This window comes from Anas platyrhynchos, chromosome 6 (assembly GCF_047663525.1).
Source record: "Anas platyrhynchos isolate ZD024472 breed Pekin duck chromosome 6, IASCAAS_PekinDuck_T2T, whole genome shotgun sequence".
NCBI lineage: Eukaryota > Metazoa > Chordata > Aves > Anseriformes > Anatidae > Anas > Anas platyrhynchos.
Window position 1 is genome coordinate 9,669,811 of NC_092592.1, and position 14,975 is coordinate 9,684,785.

Sequence of the window (14,975 nt, forward strand, 5' to 3'; positions counted from 1 at the left end):
TATCGTTGGCCCAGTGCTTCACACTTGTACGGTTTCCTCTCATTTCCAAGCAAGAGCTAATAAACTGAAATTATTAGGGATTAGCCCTCTGAGGCTTTCTAACTGTGTGGGAAGAACATTCTTTCCTCTACCTTTCCCTTGGCTGCTGAAGAGGTGATTTCTGGGACATGCACAGCTCGTCTTCTTTGCCTTGCTGCCCTTCTCAAGGGGCAGTAGTAGGTGTTGGGAGATGTGCTACTCGCAGTCAGTAGGCAACTATGTTGGGAGATGTGCTACTCGCAGTCAGTAGGCAACCAGTAGCCTGTGTTTCAGAGGACCCGGTTGCAAAGCAGGTGCACTGACACCTAAGCAGTTCCTCACATGGCCGTGCGACAAGGGGGTGGGCAATGTCTGGGCCTCACAAGTGAAATTTTTGTTTTGCAGCAGAGGGTTTGGTGTCGGAAAGGTGTGCCATCACCTAGCTAAAGGGCATTGCTGGACACGGTTTGGACACACACGGGCTGCTAGATACAGATAATGTTCATGCTCTACAAACAAATCACATTATTAAACCACTGAAGTAGTGCTTATGCAACTTTAAAATAGTAGAAGTTTTATTTTACAACTTCACCTGCAAGCTTGTTTAAACTTCTGTATCCACATCATAGGGCATATTCTCTCTCCTCATTTACTTCTGTAAAGCCCTGCAGAGTTATAGTAAGGTCCAGCTGAAATGATGTGAAGATGATATCGCAAATGTTGGCTACCAACCTATGGTAGCCAGACTATGTCTGTTGTGCCAGAAGGTGCCTGAGAGGTGGAACTGGGCAAAATTTGATTTTGCATGGTTCTTGCTAAGAATTGCTAAATATCCCTGTAGCTGTTTTTTGAAGTCTGAATATATTTTTTCCCCAAATAAGTTATTTTTTCTACAAGAGAATGTAGCTACGTTTATGGAAGGTCTTGGCTTTTACAGTATATGAAGTCCATATAGTTTCCACTCTGGATACATGTTGCCTGCATAATTACAGTCATAATGAAAAACAGTTTTGTTACACAAGATTTCAACAGCTATCTGTAATTTAGAAAATATTGGAGCTACTTACAACAAAAGAAATAATAAAAACAGAACAGCTTTGAAAATGTTGATATACTCAGGAAAACAAATCTTCATTTTAACCCTGTTCTATTACTCTCTCTCTGGTACTAAAATCTTTATAAAGCACTATTGATTTCAGCCAACTCAACATAAGATAATTTAGAGCTTCCACCCTGCTGTCCCCAGCTTCGGGGGGATAAATCTTGGCAGCCGTTGGCTGGGTTTTGGAAAAGCCTCAATACAACGCTTGTGTGCACTGAAAAAGCTGCTCTTGCTGCAAGGAGTAACTCACCTTCACCTCACCTCTTTCTCCAGCAGGACGTGGGAAAGTTACAGGATTAAATTATCCTTGATCATGAAACTAGTTGTATTGGAGGCACTCAAAATGCATGTCTTTTCAAACCCTTATATATTGTAAAAGTATTTAAAGATAACAGCATGGTATTGCCAAGAAATGCTGTCTTCTGAGGCCTACAATTAACTCTATCAAAGGAAGGGATCTCATTTTTCCCTGCTGTGGATAGAGAGTGCATCTCAGAGCAGTGTAAAGTTAAAGATAGATACAACGTATGGTTCAAATCATGATACAAAGAAAGATTCAGGTTAATTAGTATTTAATCTTAGTTCTCAGTAATTCCTTTTGGCTTGAGCAAACAGACAGGAGTTGGAGCCCCATAGAATTGCTTCTCCTGAGAGGAGAAATGAATGAAAGATGGTCTCCATGGTAAAACTTAGTTAGGGATAGGGATGTCACTAGGATTTTTCTTCGCTCCTTGGCTCCATTAGCCAGCACTCTCCCCAGAATGCCACCCATCCCTTGGTGGCCCCAGTGCCACAGCAATGGCCAGGCTGCTCCCTGACCTCTCTGCCTGGCCCTGCCTGGGGATGTAGCACCTCCTGACCCCGAGCTGGTGTTCCAGTCACAGACATGTTGCCTGCTGGAGCGCACCTGGGCCCAGGCGTTGTGCCACCACCCACAGCACACCTGGCGGACATCTGCAGAGGATTCCCTGAGGTGTGGCTCAGCACCAGCAGGTAGGGGGGGTTTAGGCGGGGACCACCGTGACCCAGGGGGCTGTGGACAAGGGGACATGTCCAGGTCCCCCTTGACGTGGTGCTGTTGCACACGTGTGTCCCAGTGGCCCCTGTCTGTTGGGTCGCCATTTCTGGTTGTTTTACACTGCGGAGAGCGGTTGCACAAGGGCTGCTGGCCGGCTGCCAGGCTGTGGGAAGGGCGACCCTCCGCAGCTCCTTGAAGGTTTTCGGTTCCCTTTTTCCACTGCTGTTTTTGGCAACGCCACCGAGGCTCTTCCCAGCAATGACCGGACAGCCTCGGCGTGCCCGTTTATCTGAAGCAGCGCTATTTTTTTCACGAGCTCTTCCCGACACCTCTGCGGGCAGCACTGCCCGCCAGACCCTCGACATTTCTGCACCTCCCTTTGTCACTGTTTACATTTATTTTTCCCTGTCAGTGTCCAGATGGAGGTTAGATGTTTTCGGGGGGGTCCCCTGGCTGCGAGCAGCCCCCCGCGGTACCGCAGGGGCTGTGCGGGACCTTCCCGCCTCGACCCACCACCATGGAAGGGCAGCTCCACGGTGGGCGGGCTCTGGACCTCAGCCCCGCAGCCATAGGACAGCGCTTTTCCCGCTCTGCGACGCGATTGGTCAGATCGCCCCAGTGGGAGGGGCCCCTGGTATAAAAGGCTGGGGGAGGGAAGGCGGGCGCTTCTTGCGTGAGGCGCGACCGTTGGCACGCGGTGGGGTGCTGTTGGTGTGGTATCGCCTCAGGGCGGGCTGGCACAGGCACGGCTCGAGGTGCGGCTGCATGCATGGGCCTGGGGCTCTTCCCCGCACACCTTCTGGGGATATTTGCTCTAAAGCCTCGCCAAAGTTTAAATTTGGCTCTCTTAAGGTGGTTTTGGTCATCCCGTGAAGAAGCGTGAGCCCCCAGCCTGACTGCCTCACGGTCTGGTGCAGGTTCTTGTCGTGTGGAGCTGTGGCTCTTGGCTGCTGTTACCGGCCCTGCCTGTGGGGAGCGTGCTGGGGAGCTGCGAGGTTGGACGGGGCTAAAATTCAGAGTTTTAAAACTAAACAGCCCCATAAGCTGTGTTTTTGAATGCAAAGTTGCTCCCTGAGGGGAGGAAAAGGACTTCCAAGTGTGCCCACGGCAGAATCTGTGGTGGTTCTGCCGCAGAACGGCTGTGGTAGCCTCTGGAGATACTCTCCTCTTGGAGAGGAATGGGAACGTGTACTAATGGCAGGTAGCCTGTAGGCTTGTTGAGAGTTCGGTTGATGAATGTTTTATTCCTACGTCAGTGGTGGTGTTTGCAGTCTTCTTCCTCCCTGACTGCCCCACGCACAGAGCCTTATGCTCTATGCTGAGCCTTGTGAAGCCCTGGTGCCGTTAGCTGCGCAGCTGCCTCTGTAGCACCCAAGCAGGAGCTAGAGTGGATGAGGCACGTTGCTTTAGCACGCAAAAATCTGAAATCTGAAAGCCGAATCATGCATAATGCTTACACCACCCATTTCTGGGCTGCTGCGTGGGGCAGGCAGCCCCGTTCCTTGACAGTTTGCCTCTGTGGATGCATAGACCCTTTGCTGATTTTGGTCACCACTATCAGCATGACAGCATTAAGCAGCTCTTAGACATGCAAATACGTGGACAGATGGGCCTGAGGATCATTGAACTGATTTGAAATTGACTTTGTTTCCCCTTTTCCTGCTCTGTTCCCCTGGTCTTTAATGAAATGATGCAAATGTGTGTTCAATAAATACTTATCTTCCTGTCTTTTGCTTGCCTCTAGAAAGAAGTGGACAACACTCAAACACGTAACCTGTGTGGTGGAAGCATGAGGACAACTTTAAATGCACGGTGAACTCCAAGATGTGTGGCAGCTACAGGTAAGCCTAAAAAATTCTGTTGTATATTGATGTTACTGCAGAAAACACTGAACTGAGAGGCAGGTGATTCCTTGTGTTGACTTATTTGGCAGTACATTCACTTTTAGGCTGTGCTTAGATACAGTGTTTCTAATTGACTAAGGGTTCTGCCAGTTCCCTGCATGAAACTGACTTTTAGTGATGTGATGAGGCTGGATGTGATAGATAGAATTAGGCAGATCTGCCACCCTGGAAAGTACTGGATATAGATTCTGATTGTGAGCTGCTGAAGCAAAAGGAGGATTTCAGTGTGTCTTCCCTTTCTCCTGCGTTCCTGTGAAGGTGGGACTTGAAGTCTAGGACCTCAAGTCTAGGAGCTTGGATTATTAATTCCTGCTGTGTTCTGTTCCAGATAATGGTGGTCCTCCAGCCTTTGCACTGTCTGACAGCTCTGAGTGAGCACAAATCTGTTCCAGGGCTGAACATGGATATAGCTGTCAGTGTTAGTGTTTAAGCTATTATAGCTGGTTTTCAGAGCAAACCTTTATTTTAAGATGAAGTGTATACTATGTGTTTCTTGGAGCTGTTGTTTCAGGCTTTCTGCAGGTTCAGGAAGGCTATATTGAACTTTGGCAAGTATATACTGAAGAGGACGTGGTTGAGCTCACATTTTGAAATAGCTCTTCCACCACATGGGTGATTGTGTACTGCATCCCTTTTAACTGATGACTTCTATTCCACAGTATAAATTTGTAACAGTGTCTCTGGAACATTACAGTAAATGTGTTTGCTGGAATATATTTGCTGAAGTAATATATTTAATAATTCCTTTATTTCTAGCATGACTGAAATGACTACATACAGAATGTCATTAAAAATTAATATGCTTTGGTAATTGCATGTTTCTACCAGCTTTTTAGCACCTCACTAGGAAATACTTTCTCCTATTTTATTGTGTCTATTTTAAATGAATGTCATTGATATGAGGAAAATAAGTGTTCATACTGAAGGGTGCTGGCTAAAACTATTCATTTCTTCTAGAATATTGTGAAGCATTTTCACACTAGAGATCATTTCAAAAAACTAAACAATCCAGTAGCACAGAAAGCTTGTGATTTTCAAGTATGTGTGTGGAAGGGAAAGGTTTTAAGAGACTTGTGAGGAATAAGGGGGAAAAAGAAGACTTTTTTTGCACCTCGTATTAACTGGTTGGCAAGTTGAAATCATATATATATGTCATCCCATGGCTGGACAGATCAAGCAAATGCTGCCTTTGAAAGGAAGGGAAATATCTTGGATTCCTGAACATCGCGTTTCCCCTTGCTGATTATCATACATTCAGTCCTATAGAGCGCTAAGTCTTTGGTTTAGTTTCCCATGCAGAGAATGGGACAAGATGAAGCACAGCTTTACGCTGCGGAATTTCTAGCTCGTTTCAGAACGTCCATGAGCTTTCAGCAATGCTCTATACACAGTGCAAGTGCGAATGTACAAGTATTTCTTGAGGTAACGCTTCACCATGTTACTTTCTGAACTTGAGTAATTGCTAACAGAGTAAAAATGTACTTGGAAAGAACATCCCTTTCAGAAAGGCTGCTGCTGGTTTTGGTTGAATTTACCTTACTGTACATGAGAACATTCCCTAGTAATCAAAAGTTAGCAGGACACGGGGCTATCACACTGTCCTGGTGCCCATGTTGCTAGCTGCCCATCAGACTTTCTGAAGCGGATGGTTTTGTCAAAGAATGAGAAATTTATTTGTGAACATGGCAAACTCCAGGTGTGGGGGTTATGTTTGAAGTTACACCTACTTGGAACAGCTCCCAAATGGTAAGTCCATGAGTAGCAATGACTGTCCTTTCCCCTTTCCTTAGTTTGACCTTTCTGCCATCTTGGTGGGATGTCTTCTGTCTATTTGTACTTTTTGTATACATAGAAACTGATTTTTTGTATACTTAGGAACTGAATGTACCTTATCTGTATTTGGGTTCTGCAGCATTCAGAAATGACCCTTTCTCACTGCACTGAATGTCTTCCCATTTTTGCTTGAATGATGCACACAGTGCTGAGCTGTGTATATCTTTCACCAGAAATATTTTTTTTTAATGAAAATGACCAGTTCTAGAAGAAACTTGCAGATTATTGCAAGTTAGGCAGATTCATGGCAGACCAGTAGAACTGAAATGTTTCACGTTCTGTAACTCCTTTTATCACTGACAGCTAAAATTCAGGCTGTCAGCATTGAGACTCTTTCCCTGTTGGCCCTTCAGATTCCAAGTGTGCTTGGTAAACTGTGAAGCTGTGTGCATCTGGGAGGGTGCGCATGATGCTAGTGTCATTGCAATTTGTGACAATAAAAATTACTTTTAGACTGCCATGCTTGGTGTTTCTAGGAGGCCCTTGCAATTTAAGGAGTGGGCAGATGCTGTGATGGGCTTGGAGCCTAAGTAATTCTCTGTGGGTGTTCAGATAGGTGAGGCTATGAGAATGTGTGGGTTATGGCAACAAGTAGTCCCTTTTAGCACTGTGGTCCTGCTCTGTTTGGGAGGAGGTAAAAGCACCTGCCCTTCAGAGCCAGACGTGTAGCCACTCCAGTAAAGCTGCTTATGTGCTTAGGTTGCTGGGGGCTGCCTGTCTAGGCATGAGAAGGAGACCAAAGAGCCAAATGCGAACTCCAGCAGTCCTGGGGCTTTTGTCTTTCTCGCTATGGGCCTTTCAGTCTGTTAGTCATCGGGATGCCTTACTTGGAGGTTGTGTACAGAATGGAAAACTGAGGTTGTGTCAGAACAGCTGTCCCACAGACTTTCCTAGGGCTGTGAATGTTAGATGCACCTTCTCCCCAGGTCAAGTCACGTCTCCGAAGTCTCTCTCCCCCAGTGTGGAACCATTTGTTTCAATAGATCCTTGACTGTGTTGTCTGTTGAGTGGCCCCTTTTACAATGGTCAAAACAGCTCAAGATCTTCCATGAAGCTTCATTATTCTGCTTGCAACAGTTAGGGAAGTGATACTTGGAGAAAACATTAAAGCAATCAAAGAGTAACTGAGGCTATAGAGCAAGCTGAAGGAGCGCTGTCAGTGTTGTCCTGGGTCCCCAGGCAGGATGTCCTAAACACTGCAGCTGCGTTCCCACCTTACCTTAACTCCCCAAACAAGGGTGGAGAGGAAGCAAGAAGAGCAAGACATTTCCGCAGCGATTGCAACACGCTCTGATAGGCAGGTTCCCTCTCCCTGCCCTGTGACAAGCATGGTGTAGGCCACAAAGTGCTGCAATCCTTATCGGGGCTTTTGGGGCTTTTCTTTTTTTAAGAATTCCATCTTTGCAGTCACTTCTTCCTCCCTCACTGAAGGGGGTGGGGGGCGCTGACTAATTAACAACTGTTCAGTAGCAGATGCTGTTGTGAAAATTGTTTGATGGTGATTTAACTAGGAATACAATTCTCTTAAAGGGCCACACAGACATTTTCCAACCCCCTAGATGATGTGGGCTCTGTTTGGTGTATGAAACCAGCCTACAGTGCCCTGAAAAGAACCCTGCTGCTCTTCTTTCACAATGATACCTTGGAGGCATTACAGTTGTCCTGCATTAGCAGTCATTGGTGTATTAGAGATGGTAATGACATTGACTATTGGATACACCTAGTCACATTTTTTAATTGGAGAAAAGCCAGGGCTGGTGCTGGTTACCTGTTTCACTCCTCCAAATGCAGTTAACGTGCAACCAACATTGGTTGTTTTCTTCTGTCTGAAATCACATTAACATTAGTCATGTAAAATGCTATAGTGTTTTGAAATCAATATTTATCAACATACCCTATTGTGGTTTATTTCTAGTCTGCTGATGTGATTGACTAGTATCTCATATGACCATGACATTTGTAAATGGAGCAGGGAGTGTGTCATTGCCCTTTAGGTTGCTGTTTTCCTGGGAATTGTTATCAGATCATGATATTCTCATAACAGACCCTAAGCTGTAGTTGTAACACTGAAGCCAGGAGAGCTGTAACCAGTTTTCGCGAGTGCCAGCTTTTCCAATTGCTTTTAGCTTAGTTTTTAGAGGAGCGATCGAGGTGTGTAAATGTGGTGAACTGGTGTCACGTGAGGTGAGCGAGCTCCACATGTCACAGCTGAGGAGCAGTGGTCTCCCAAATGTCCTGGGTCAGTCTTGGCCCTGTGCAGATGTTGCAGGTGCCCTGGGGTAGCTGACTTGTGCTTGACAATTTGGTCAGGCAGCTGACTCTCATTCCAGGTTTCTGCCAGCTGTCTCCCACAGGTGAAATACCTTCAGTGCACAGCCATCTGCTAACACCTTGTCTCTCCCACTGAGCAGGCACAGGCTCAGTCCTCTTAGTTACTCCCCAGCTACTGCATCACTCATTGCAAGCTTAGTGATTTGGGCAGCTTTCAAGAGATGTGTTTTTTTTCCCCAATACCACTTGGGAAGATTTCCTCACATGTATGGGAAAAACCTGTCTTGCCAGCAGAAGACAGGGAAAAGCCTGAAAACTTCATTGTAACTGCCATGCTTTAAGCTGTAATGAAGGAGTCTTTTTATGCACAGTTGAAATTAATATATGTAAGTCAACTGTACCCACTGGTTTGGGATTTCTGAAACTGTCATGCAGAAGATCAGTGAGGAGTTCAGAGGAGTGTGGGCTGCAGTGTGGCCAGCTGTGGTGGTCTGTGGGATGTCACCACAAGACCCAACAAAGTGCTTGGTCTCTCGTGTTTATTTCATCCAGCGATGAACCATATAGAGAGAAAGTGTCTCTCACATACACTGCGGTACTTTCTCAGTACTGGTCTGTTTGTTTTTTCCATCATCGTTTCTGCAGCCACGGTTCACAAGAGTGGAACAAGATTTGAGACCGTGGGGATTTGTCCACCAGCTGAAGTGACATTTGGGAATTAGCTGGCAGATTTCATGCCCCAGACGGCAGGCTGAGGCACCAGTGGGGACAACGTTTGTGCAGCCATTTCTGAGGAAAGAGGCAAGGGCTGTTCGGCGAGCCATGCCTTACATAAGGGACTACACCTCTGCTTGTGCCGCTGCTCAGGTGCTGATGTTTCCTCTCAAGCTGTGGAGGGATACAAAATTGAGGTTCTGTTCCCATGAGTGGCTGGGCCACCCTGGAGGTTTAATTTACCATGAATGGTATTTTCAAAATAGATTGAGGGGTCTGTCCCAACTCATCACTCTTTCATCCCACCACCAGACCTCAGCTGGTGAGAGCACTCCTGGGGGTCACCCAGACTGTGCTGTGTCAGAGCAAGTGCTCTCTGTGCCTTTCCCAGCCTGGCTGGCTTTGACAGGAGTCTGCCCAGCCACAGCTGCAGGGAGATGGTGTGTGATCAGCCTAGGCTGACACTGATTTAAGCTCCCAGATCACTTTGGCTGCTTCAAACAATCGTAAGCTGCAAAGGTAGAAACCCTTGTGGATGGAACTACCTGTTATGCAGTCCAGAATGAATGAGAAAACAAATGTAGGAAATGAATAGTCAGTCAGCTTGTTGCCTAGGAGAGGAGGATTTATGGGATGCCAGTGTTCCTGCTGCCTTGGGGAAATGCTGTAATGACAGGGCAGCAAGGCAAGAGAGAGCCGGAGGGCCTCGTCATTGTGTCATGATGATGGCATGGTTCAGACCTCAGCTGGGTTGAGTGGGTGGCATCTATTGCCTTTGCTTGTCAAACTCCTGGTCACCAAATAACGAGGTGGTTGTTAAAACCCTTCAAAATATTTTACAGAGCCTGTGCTCACCCATTTTCATTTTATTTTTGCAGATCAGCAGTGCTCAGGCAAGGTGTCATCACGGGAGGTGCCTCCCAGCCTGTACACAGTCGGGGAGCTGTAGTGCTGCACAGAGGCACCTGCACTAGCCAGGAGGTTGGTGCTTGCCAGGCAGCCCCATCTCCCCCATCTCCTGTGGCTTGTGCAGCATCCGCTCTGACCCTGCTGCAGCCCAGGCTAACCTGGGGCCAGCTCAAGACCTCTCAGCTATACACTCTCAGAGGGGGATCAGATGGCCTCTTGGATGCTTGCTGCCCTCCTTCCCAAACACACCTGCTGTCTGATCCTTTTCCTCACTCTTCTTTGTGGAGAAACTAATGAGTGGTAGATCTATAAACCGCCAGTATATGAGGGCTAAAGGTGTTCTGCAGTAGCTGGTGTTTTTGGCATTTAAATTATTGATAGTGTCCTAGAGTAAAAAGCGTGTCTTGTTTTGGTGCTGCTGATGGGCACAACAAGACATGAGGAAAACCTGAGGGACACCAAGGAGCAGTTTTGGTGCTGCTAATGGGCACAACAAGACGTGAGGAAAACCTGAGGGACACCAAGGAGCAGTGTATGGCAGGGAGGAGCCCCATTGCCCACCCTTGGATTTATCCCGAGGAACAGAGGCTTTGCAGTTCATACAGGCAGCGCCTTCCCTCAGCCTTGCAAAACTAAAGATAAATGCTAATGGCAGAAGCCTCTCTCAGTACGAATGGGCAAACATCAGCCCCTGAAAAATGCGCTTTCTGTTTTAGTTAAAAACAAACAAATCAGTTCTTGTGCTTTTGAGAATTTAAACTTCCCTAAGTAAGCAATAGATTTTTCAGAAGAAAAAATTTTTACTAGGAGGCAATCCAGTAAGTCACATTAAGAATAGGCAGGAGCCCTAGGAGGCCTAGATTCAAATCTTAGATTTGTCAGTATTTCCCAATATATTCCTGGAAAAATCACCTAAATCATTTATAAGACAAGAATAATCTTTCAGTGTAGTCACAGTGTACTTTTCTAATAAACCCAGAGCAGTGACAGGCTTGTTACAGCAGGAATAAAATTCACCTTGCTGCCAGGGTACTGTGGTAACTAATTAGGTAAAACGTTTTCTTAGTGTTTCTGAACAAGGGGAAAGATGGGTGCTCAGTTCCCTGGCTGTCCAAAATCGCTGAGTGCTGTATCATGTCTTGAAAGAAGCAATAGCTGGACTGACCCTGGAACTTATTTGCATTGAGGGAAAGGGCAGTGCTGTCCTCGTTCTTAATTTATCAGCCCTCACTGAACCGAGAGCTGACTGAGGCTCTGCCTGAGAGGAACTCATGCTGTACAGTGAGGGTCTGGTTACTCTGGAGGCTTTCTCCTTTCCAGGCTAAACTGGATGCTGGAAGTAAAGAGTAGGGAAGGTCCCAAAGAGGCATTTCTCTTAAAAGAAACAAAACCAATTTTCTTTCCAGTTTGTGTGTGACAGTGAGGCAGCCTTGGTTAGCATTGGTTTTGTGGAAACCTCTGCAGTTGATCAAGACAGGAGATGAGTAAGATCGTGCTCGCTCATGAAAGCACCTTCTTCCAGAGACCACTGGTTGCTCCTGATCTGCTGCTAATTAGTCTCCGCCCTGTGATACTGAGTCATTATATTCTTTACCCTTTTCCATGGCTGCTTTTGGTGTGGAAACTGACACAAATGTTGCTCCCCTGCTGGAAATCATCATGTCATCTTCATCGTCAGTACCTGTAAGCCCAGATGAGAAGGGAATAATTTATTTTTTTATTTTGGATAATGATCTCTGCCAGGAATGCTTTGAAGCTCAGCCATGCTATGGTGGTACAGTGCACATACCATCTGACTTGTTTCTGTAATGTCACAAATTTTAACTAAAAGCAGAAAAGCTCTTAAGCAGCCTCTAAAGCTGCTGCCAGGAAAAGGTGGAGGGATTCTACGCTTCAGCTCTTCAGTACTTTGACACCAGTTGCCTCTGTGCTTGACATGAGGTAAACATTGGTTTCAGCCCTACAGCTTCCCTGCATCCCCTTGCTCTGTGTATCACTGGACTAAATGCTCTAGCCTCCTGCTTCGTGTGGTTTTGCTTTATATTCTTGATTGAGAAAGAAGGGCACAGGCTCCAAGGGTCACCAGTGTCTTTCACTGGTATGACTGACTTCCTCCCTGAATCCCTGCCGGCATTATGAGCACAGAGAACGTGTCCTTCTGCTGAACTGTGCTCAGCCGGGGCTGGTTCGGGCTTGGTGCTGTGACTCAGATGAGCTGGAGAGAGACCCTTGGGACTTATGGAAGCAATTAGCTGAAGATGACTGAGATGGAAAGTTGCTGGCATAGTGGGTTACTGCAGCAGATGTGTGCAGTCATCCCGTTACGTCTTAACCCCTGCAGTGGGACGAGCCTCCTGGCAGAGCCCGCTGTGACGGGCAGTGACAAAGCAGTAGTGGCTGTGCCCAGGCAAAAGGAGCAAAGTGGAAGTGGGTCATTAAAAACTAATTAACAAATAGTAGGATGCAGCTAGCAGTTCCAAGTATCTGTGTCCCATGCTTTGTTGCTCCTTCCTGTATCACCTCTGAACCCCCAGTGCCTGCTGTTTCCCTGTCCTCAGCACAGTGGGGCTAGGTGGCTCCTCACCTTTCTGGCAGAGCTTGTCAGCTCAAAATCTGTTATTTGTCCTTACAGCCAGCACCTGCCTTGGGTTGGCAGCTGGGAATGCTTTGGGGCTTGAGGTGCTTGGCTTTTGGTGGGGGATAAAAATGCAAACAGCCTTGGATGAGCCTGTCTGCCCGGGTCTGGACAGAGCAGGGAGTGTAATGGAGCTTGGCTCAGGGCGGGGAGGAGGCTTTGGAGCCCTCTGCACTCAGCATGTGCTGTGTATGTCAGCAAACCTCTGTTTCACTTTGCTGTGTTCCTGGGGGAATTAGGATGGCTGTGTCAAGTAATTCCACCCATTGCATGTGTACTACGCTGACAAAACTGATGTTGACTGTCTGAAAAGGCCACATAGATGGTGACAACTGCCAGTGACTCATTTGATGGAAGGATAAGAAGATCATAATAAAACAATTTTCCTGTGGCACAGTGCTTACAAGAGTTGGAGTAGCCCAAGCACCCAGTGACTGGAGGCTTTTTTCTACTTTTTTTAAAAATCTTTCTCTTAAGCATTTATTGCAATGAAAATAAAGATGCAGGAAGAGGAAGAAGAGAGCATCTGAAATGTTTTAAAATAAATATGGCTTTTTTCGAACATGCTTGGTGAAACAGTTCTACGGTAATACCAATAATTGTGAAAGGGACAAATCCCCACCACTGAATATTTGTTCCCCTTGCAGCGAGCATTGGTAAAACTCAGTCTCTGACCTTACAGCACTAGTTTACAGTATCAGTAGTTTCCTGCCATGACTCAGTGGCTGGAACAGTAATATCTGTCAGTCTTTTTTTCCTCTCTCTTTCCAAATCTCTTTTGAAGCTTTTCTGAGTGGGCGGGGAAAGGCAAGTGACAGATATAGTCCTGGTTCTTGCCCTTCCTCTTGCACCTTTTAATTTTACAAATCAACCTGCTCCTGCTTTTCTGCCCTTTTATCCATCAGGCTTCCCTTTCACATAGTCCCTGAGCAAATCTTACTTTCCTTTTCATTCCTACTGGTGGTGGCTAGGCCTGCTGATAGTGCCAGGGAAATACTGAGCTCATTCCTGCCCTGGCTTTTTCCCCTTGCTGGTGCATCTCTCTTTTGCTATCCCGATCAAACTTCACATCCTCCCTTCCTCTGCAGTTATCTTGCTGAGCCTGCACTGCTATAATAAACCCTGCTACCAGCAGATTGATGGGTTTTGTACAGTCTGGGCCGGGTACAGTGTATGGTTGAGGATAGAGTACAAGCTGCCTGTAGGACTGGGGGCAGCTTGAGCTGTGAAGGCACTGCTTCACCTGGGGGTCCTCTGCAGCTGGAATAGCAAGTGATGGAGTAAGACAAAAGTAAACCCCACTCACGTGGAAATAGTCTTAATTCTGCCCTGTGGCCTTCCTGTCACAGGCTTCCCCTGGCCCAAGGCTAAGAAGCAGCAAGTGATGTTTATTCCTGTCGGTTGTCACCAAGCCCTGAGACCTTCCCAGGAGCCTGGAGTAAAACCCTCCCACTTCTGCAGCCTCCGGCCTGAAGCCCTGGCTCGGGCTTAGGGCTGCTAGGAACAAGGGTGCTTCACTGCATCCGGAGGGGCAGCCTTTCACTGTCCTCACAAAGTATAAATGGCTGCTTGTACTGCTGACTGTGCCTTCTAACCCTACTTTTAGTCTGGCCGACAGAGCAAAGTGCCCCTCTTGCCAACATTTAAAAACAAAACAAAGCCCTGCAGAGTCTGTGTATTGATACTGATGTAAGGCTCCCAGATTTTCTGATGCTATGCAAATCCTGGCTCTCCCGGTTCCCTTGTGGAGATGCCTAGTCCTACACCTCTGAGCAGCACTCTGTGAACTCGCTTCACACCACTCAGTTGAGTCTCTTGAATTTGCAAATTATGGTCATAAGCCAATCTTCTAGAATGGCAAATTTATTTCATAATTTGAATTTTGTGATTTCTGTTGAACAAAATCCTTGTATAGCCCATGGATTAGGAACCTGCTTTACTAAAAAAAAATTAGCTTGATTCTGTCGTTCTGGAGTAAGTTATAATCATGGTTCTGCTGCATGCATGCAGGAGGTGTGTATTTGGGAGGCTGACAACAGATAGGAGTCAAATTCAGGCCAAAATTAAGTGGAAAATTAAGTCTACTGATGGCCATCTTGAGCTTCCTTTGATCCCTTAACTTCTACCTAACATAGTAAGTCTGCGGGCTCCCTTGAAGCCACTGGTGTGTGGAGTTGGCTGGTGTTTCTCTGAGGTTCCCTCTTGAGGGCATGTTGGGAATTGGCATACAGGGCCTGGACATGAGTCCGTGGAACAATTGTTCGATCTGAGCTTGCCTTAAGCAACCAGGAGTAGGCCTTAGAAAATCTCATGGCCTGCTGTAGCTGAGCAAACCAAGCTACCAGGGTAACTGTGAGAAGCTCCCACGGCAATGACTCCCGCATCGCCCTATTAAGGAACTCAGAAAAATATTGTTACCAGGAGCTGGCCTCAAGGACAAGGTCTACATGACCGCTAATCACAAGGGGGGTTGTTTTCCTGACTGCTAATCACAAGGGGGGTTCTTTTCTTGCAGGTGGGGTTGTTTTCTTGTAGTTGTTTGAGTGCTTTTGACCAATAATCTTGTGTGAA

General features: G+C 46.6%; 1 protein-coding gene across 1 annotated transcript in view; it reads left to right on the forward strand.

Annotated features, from left to right (window-relative positions):
• The first annotated feature begins 2,791 nt into the window (after positions 1-2,791).
• RTKN2 (rhotekin 2) overlaps positions 2,792-14,975 on the forward strand; it is a 128,351-nt gene continuing 116,167 nt past the window's right edge. The window contains exons 1-2 of the mRNA XM_072040052.1: positions 2,792-2,893; positions 3,883-3,979. The gene's annotated coding sequence lies outside the window, so the exon portion shown is untranslated. The remainder of the gene's footprint in view (positions 2,894-3,882; positions 3,980-14,975) is intronic.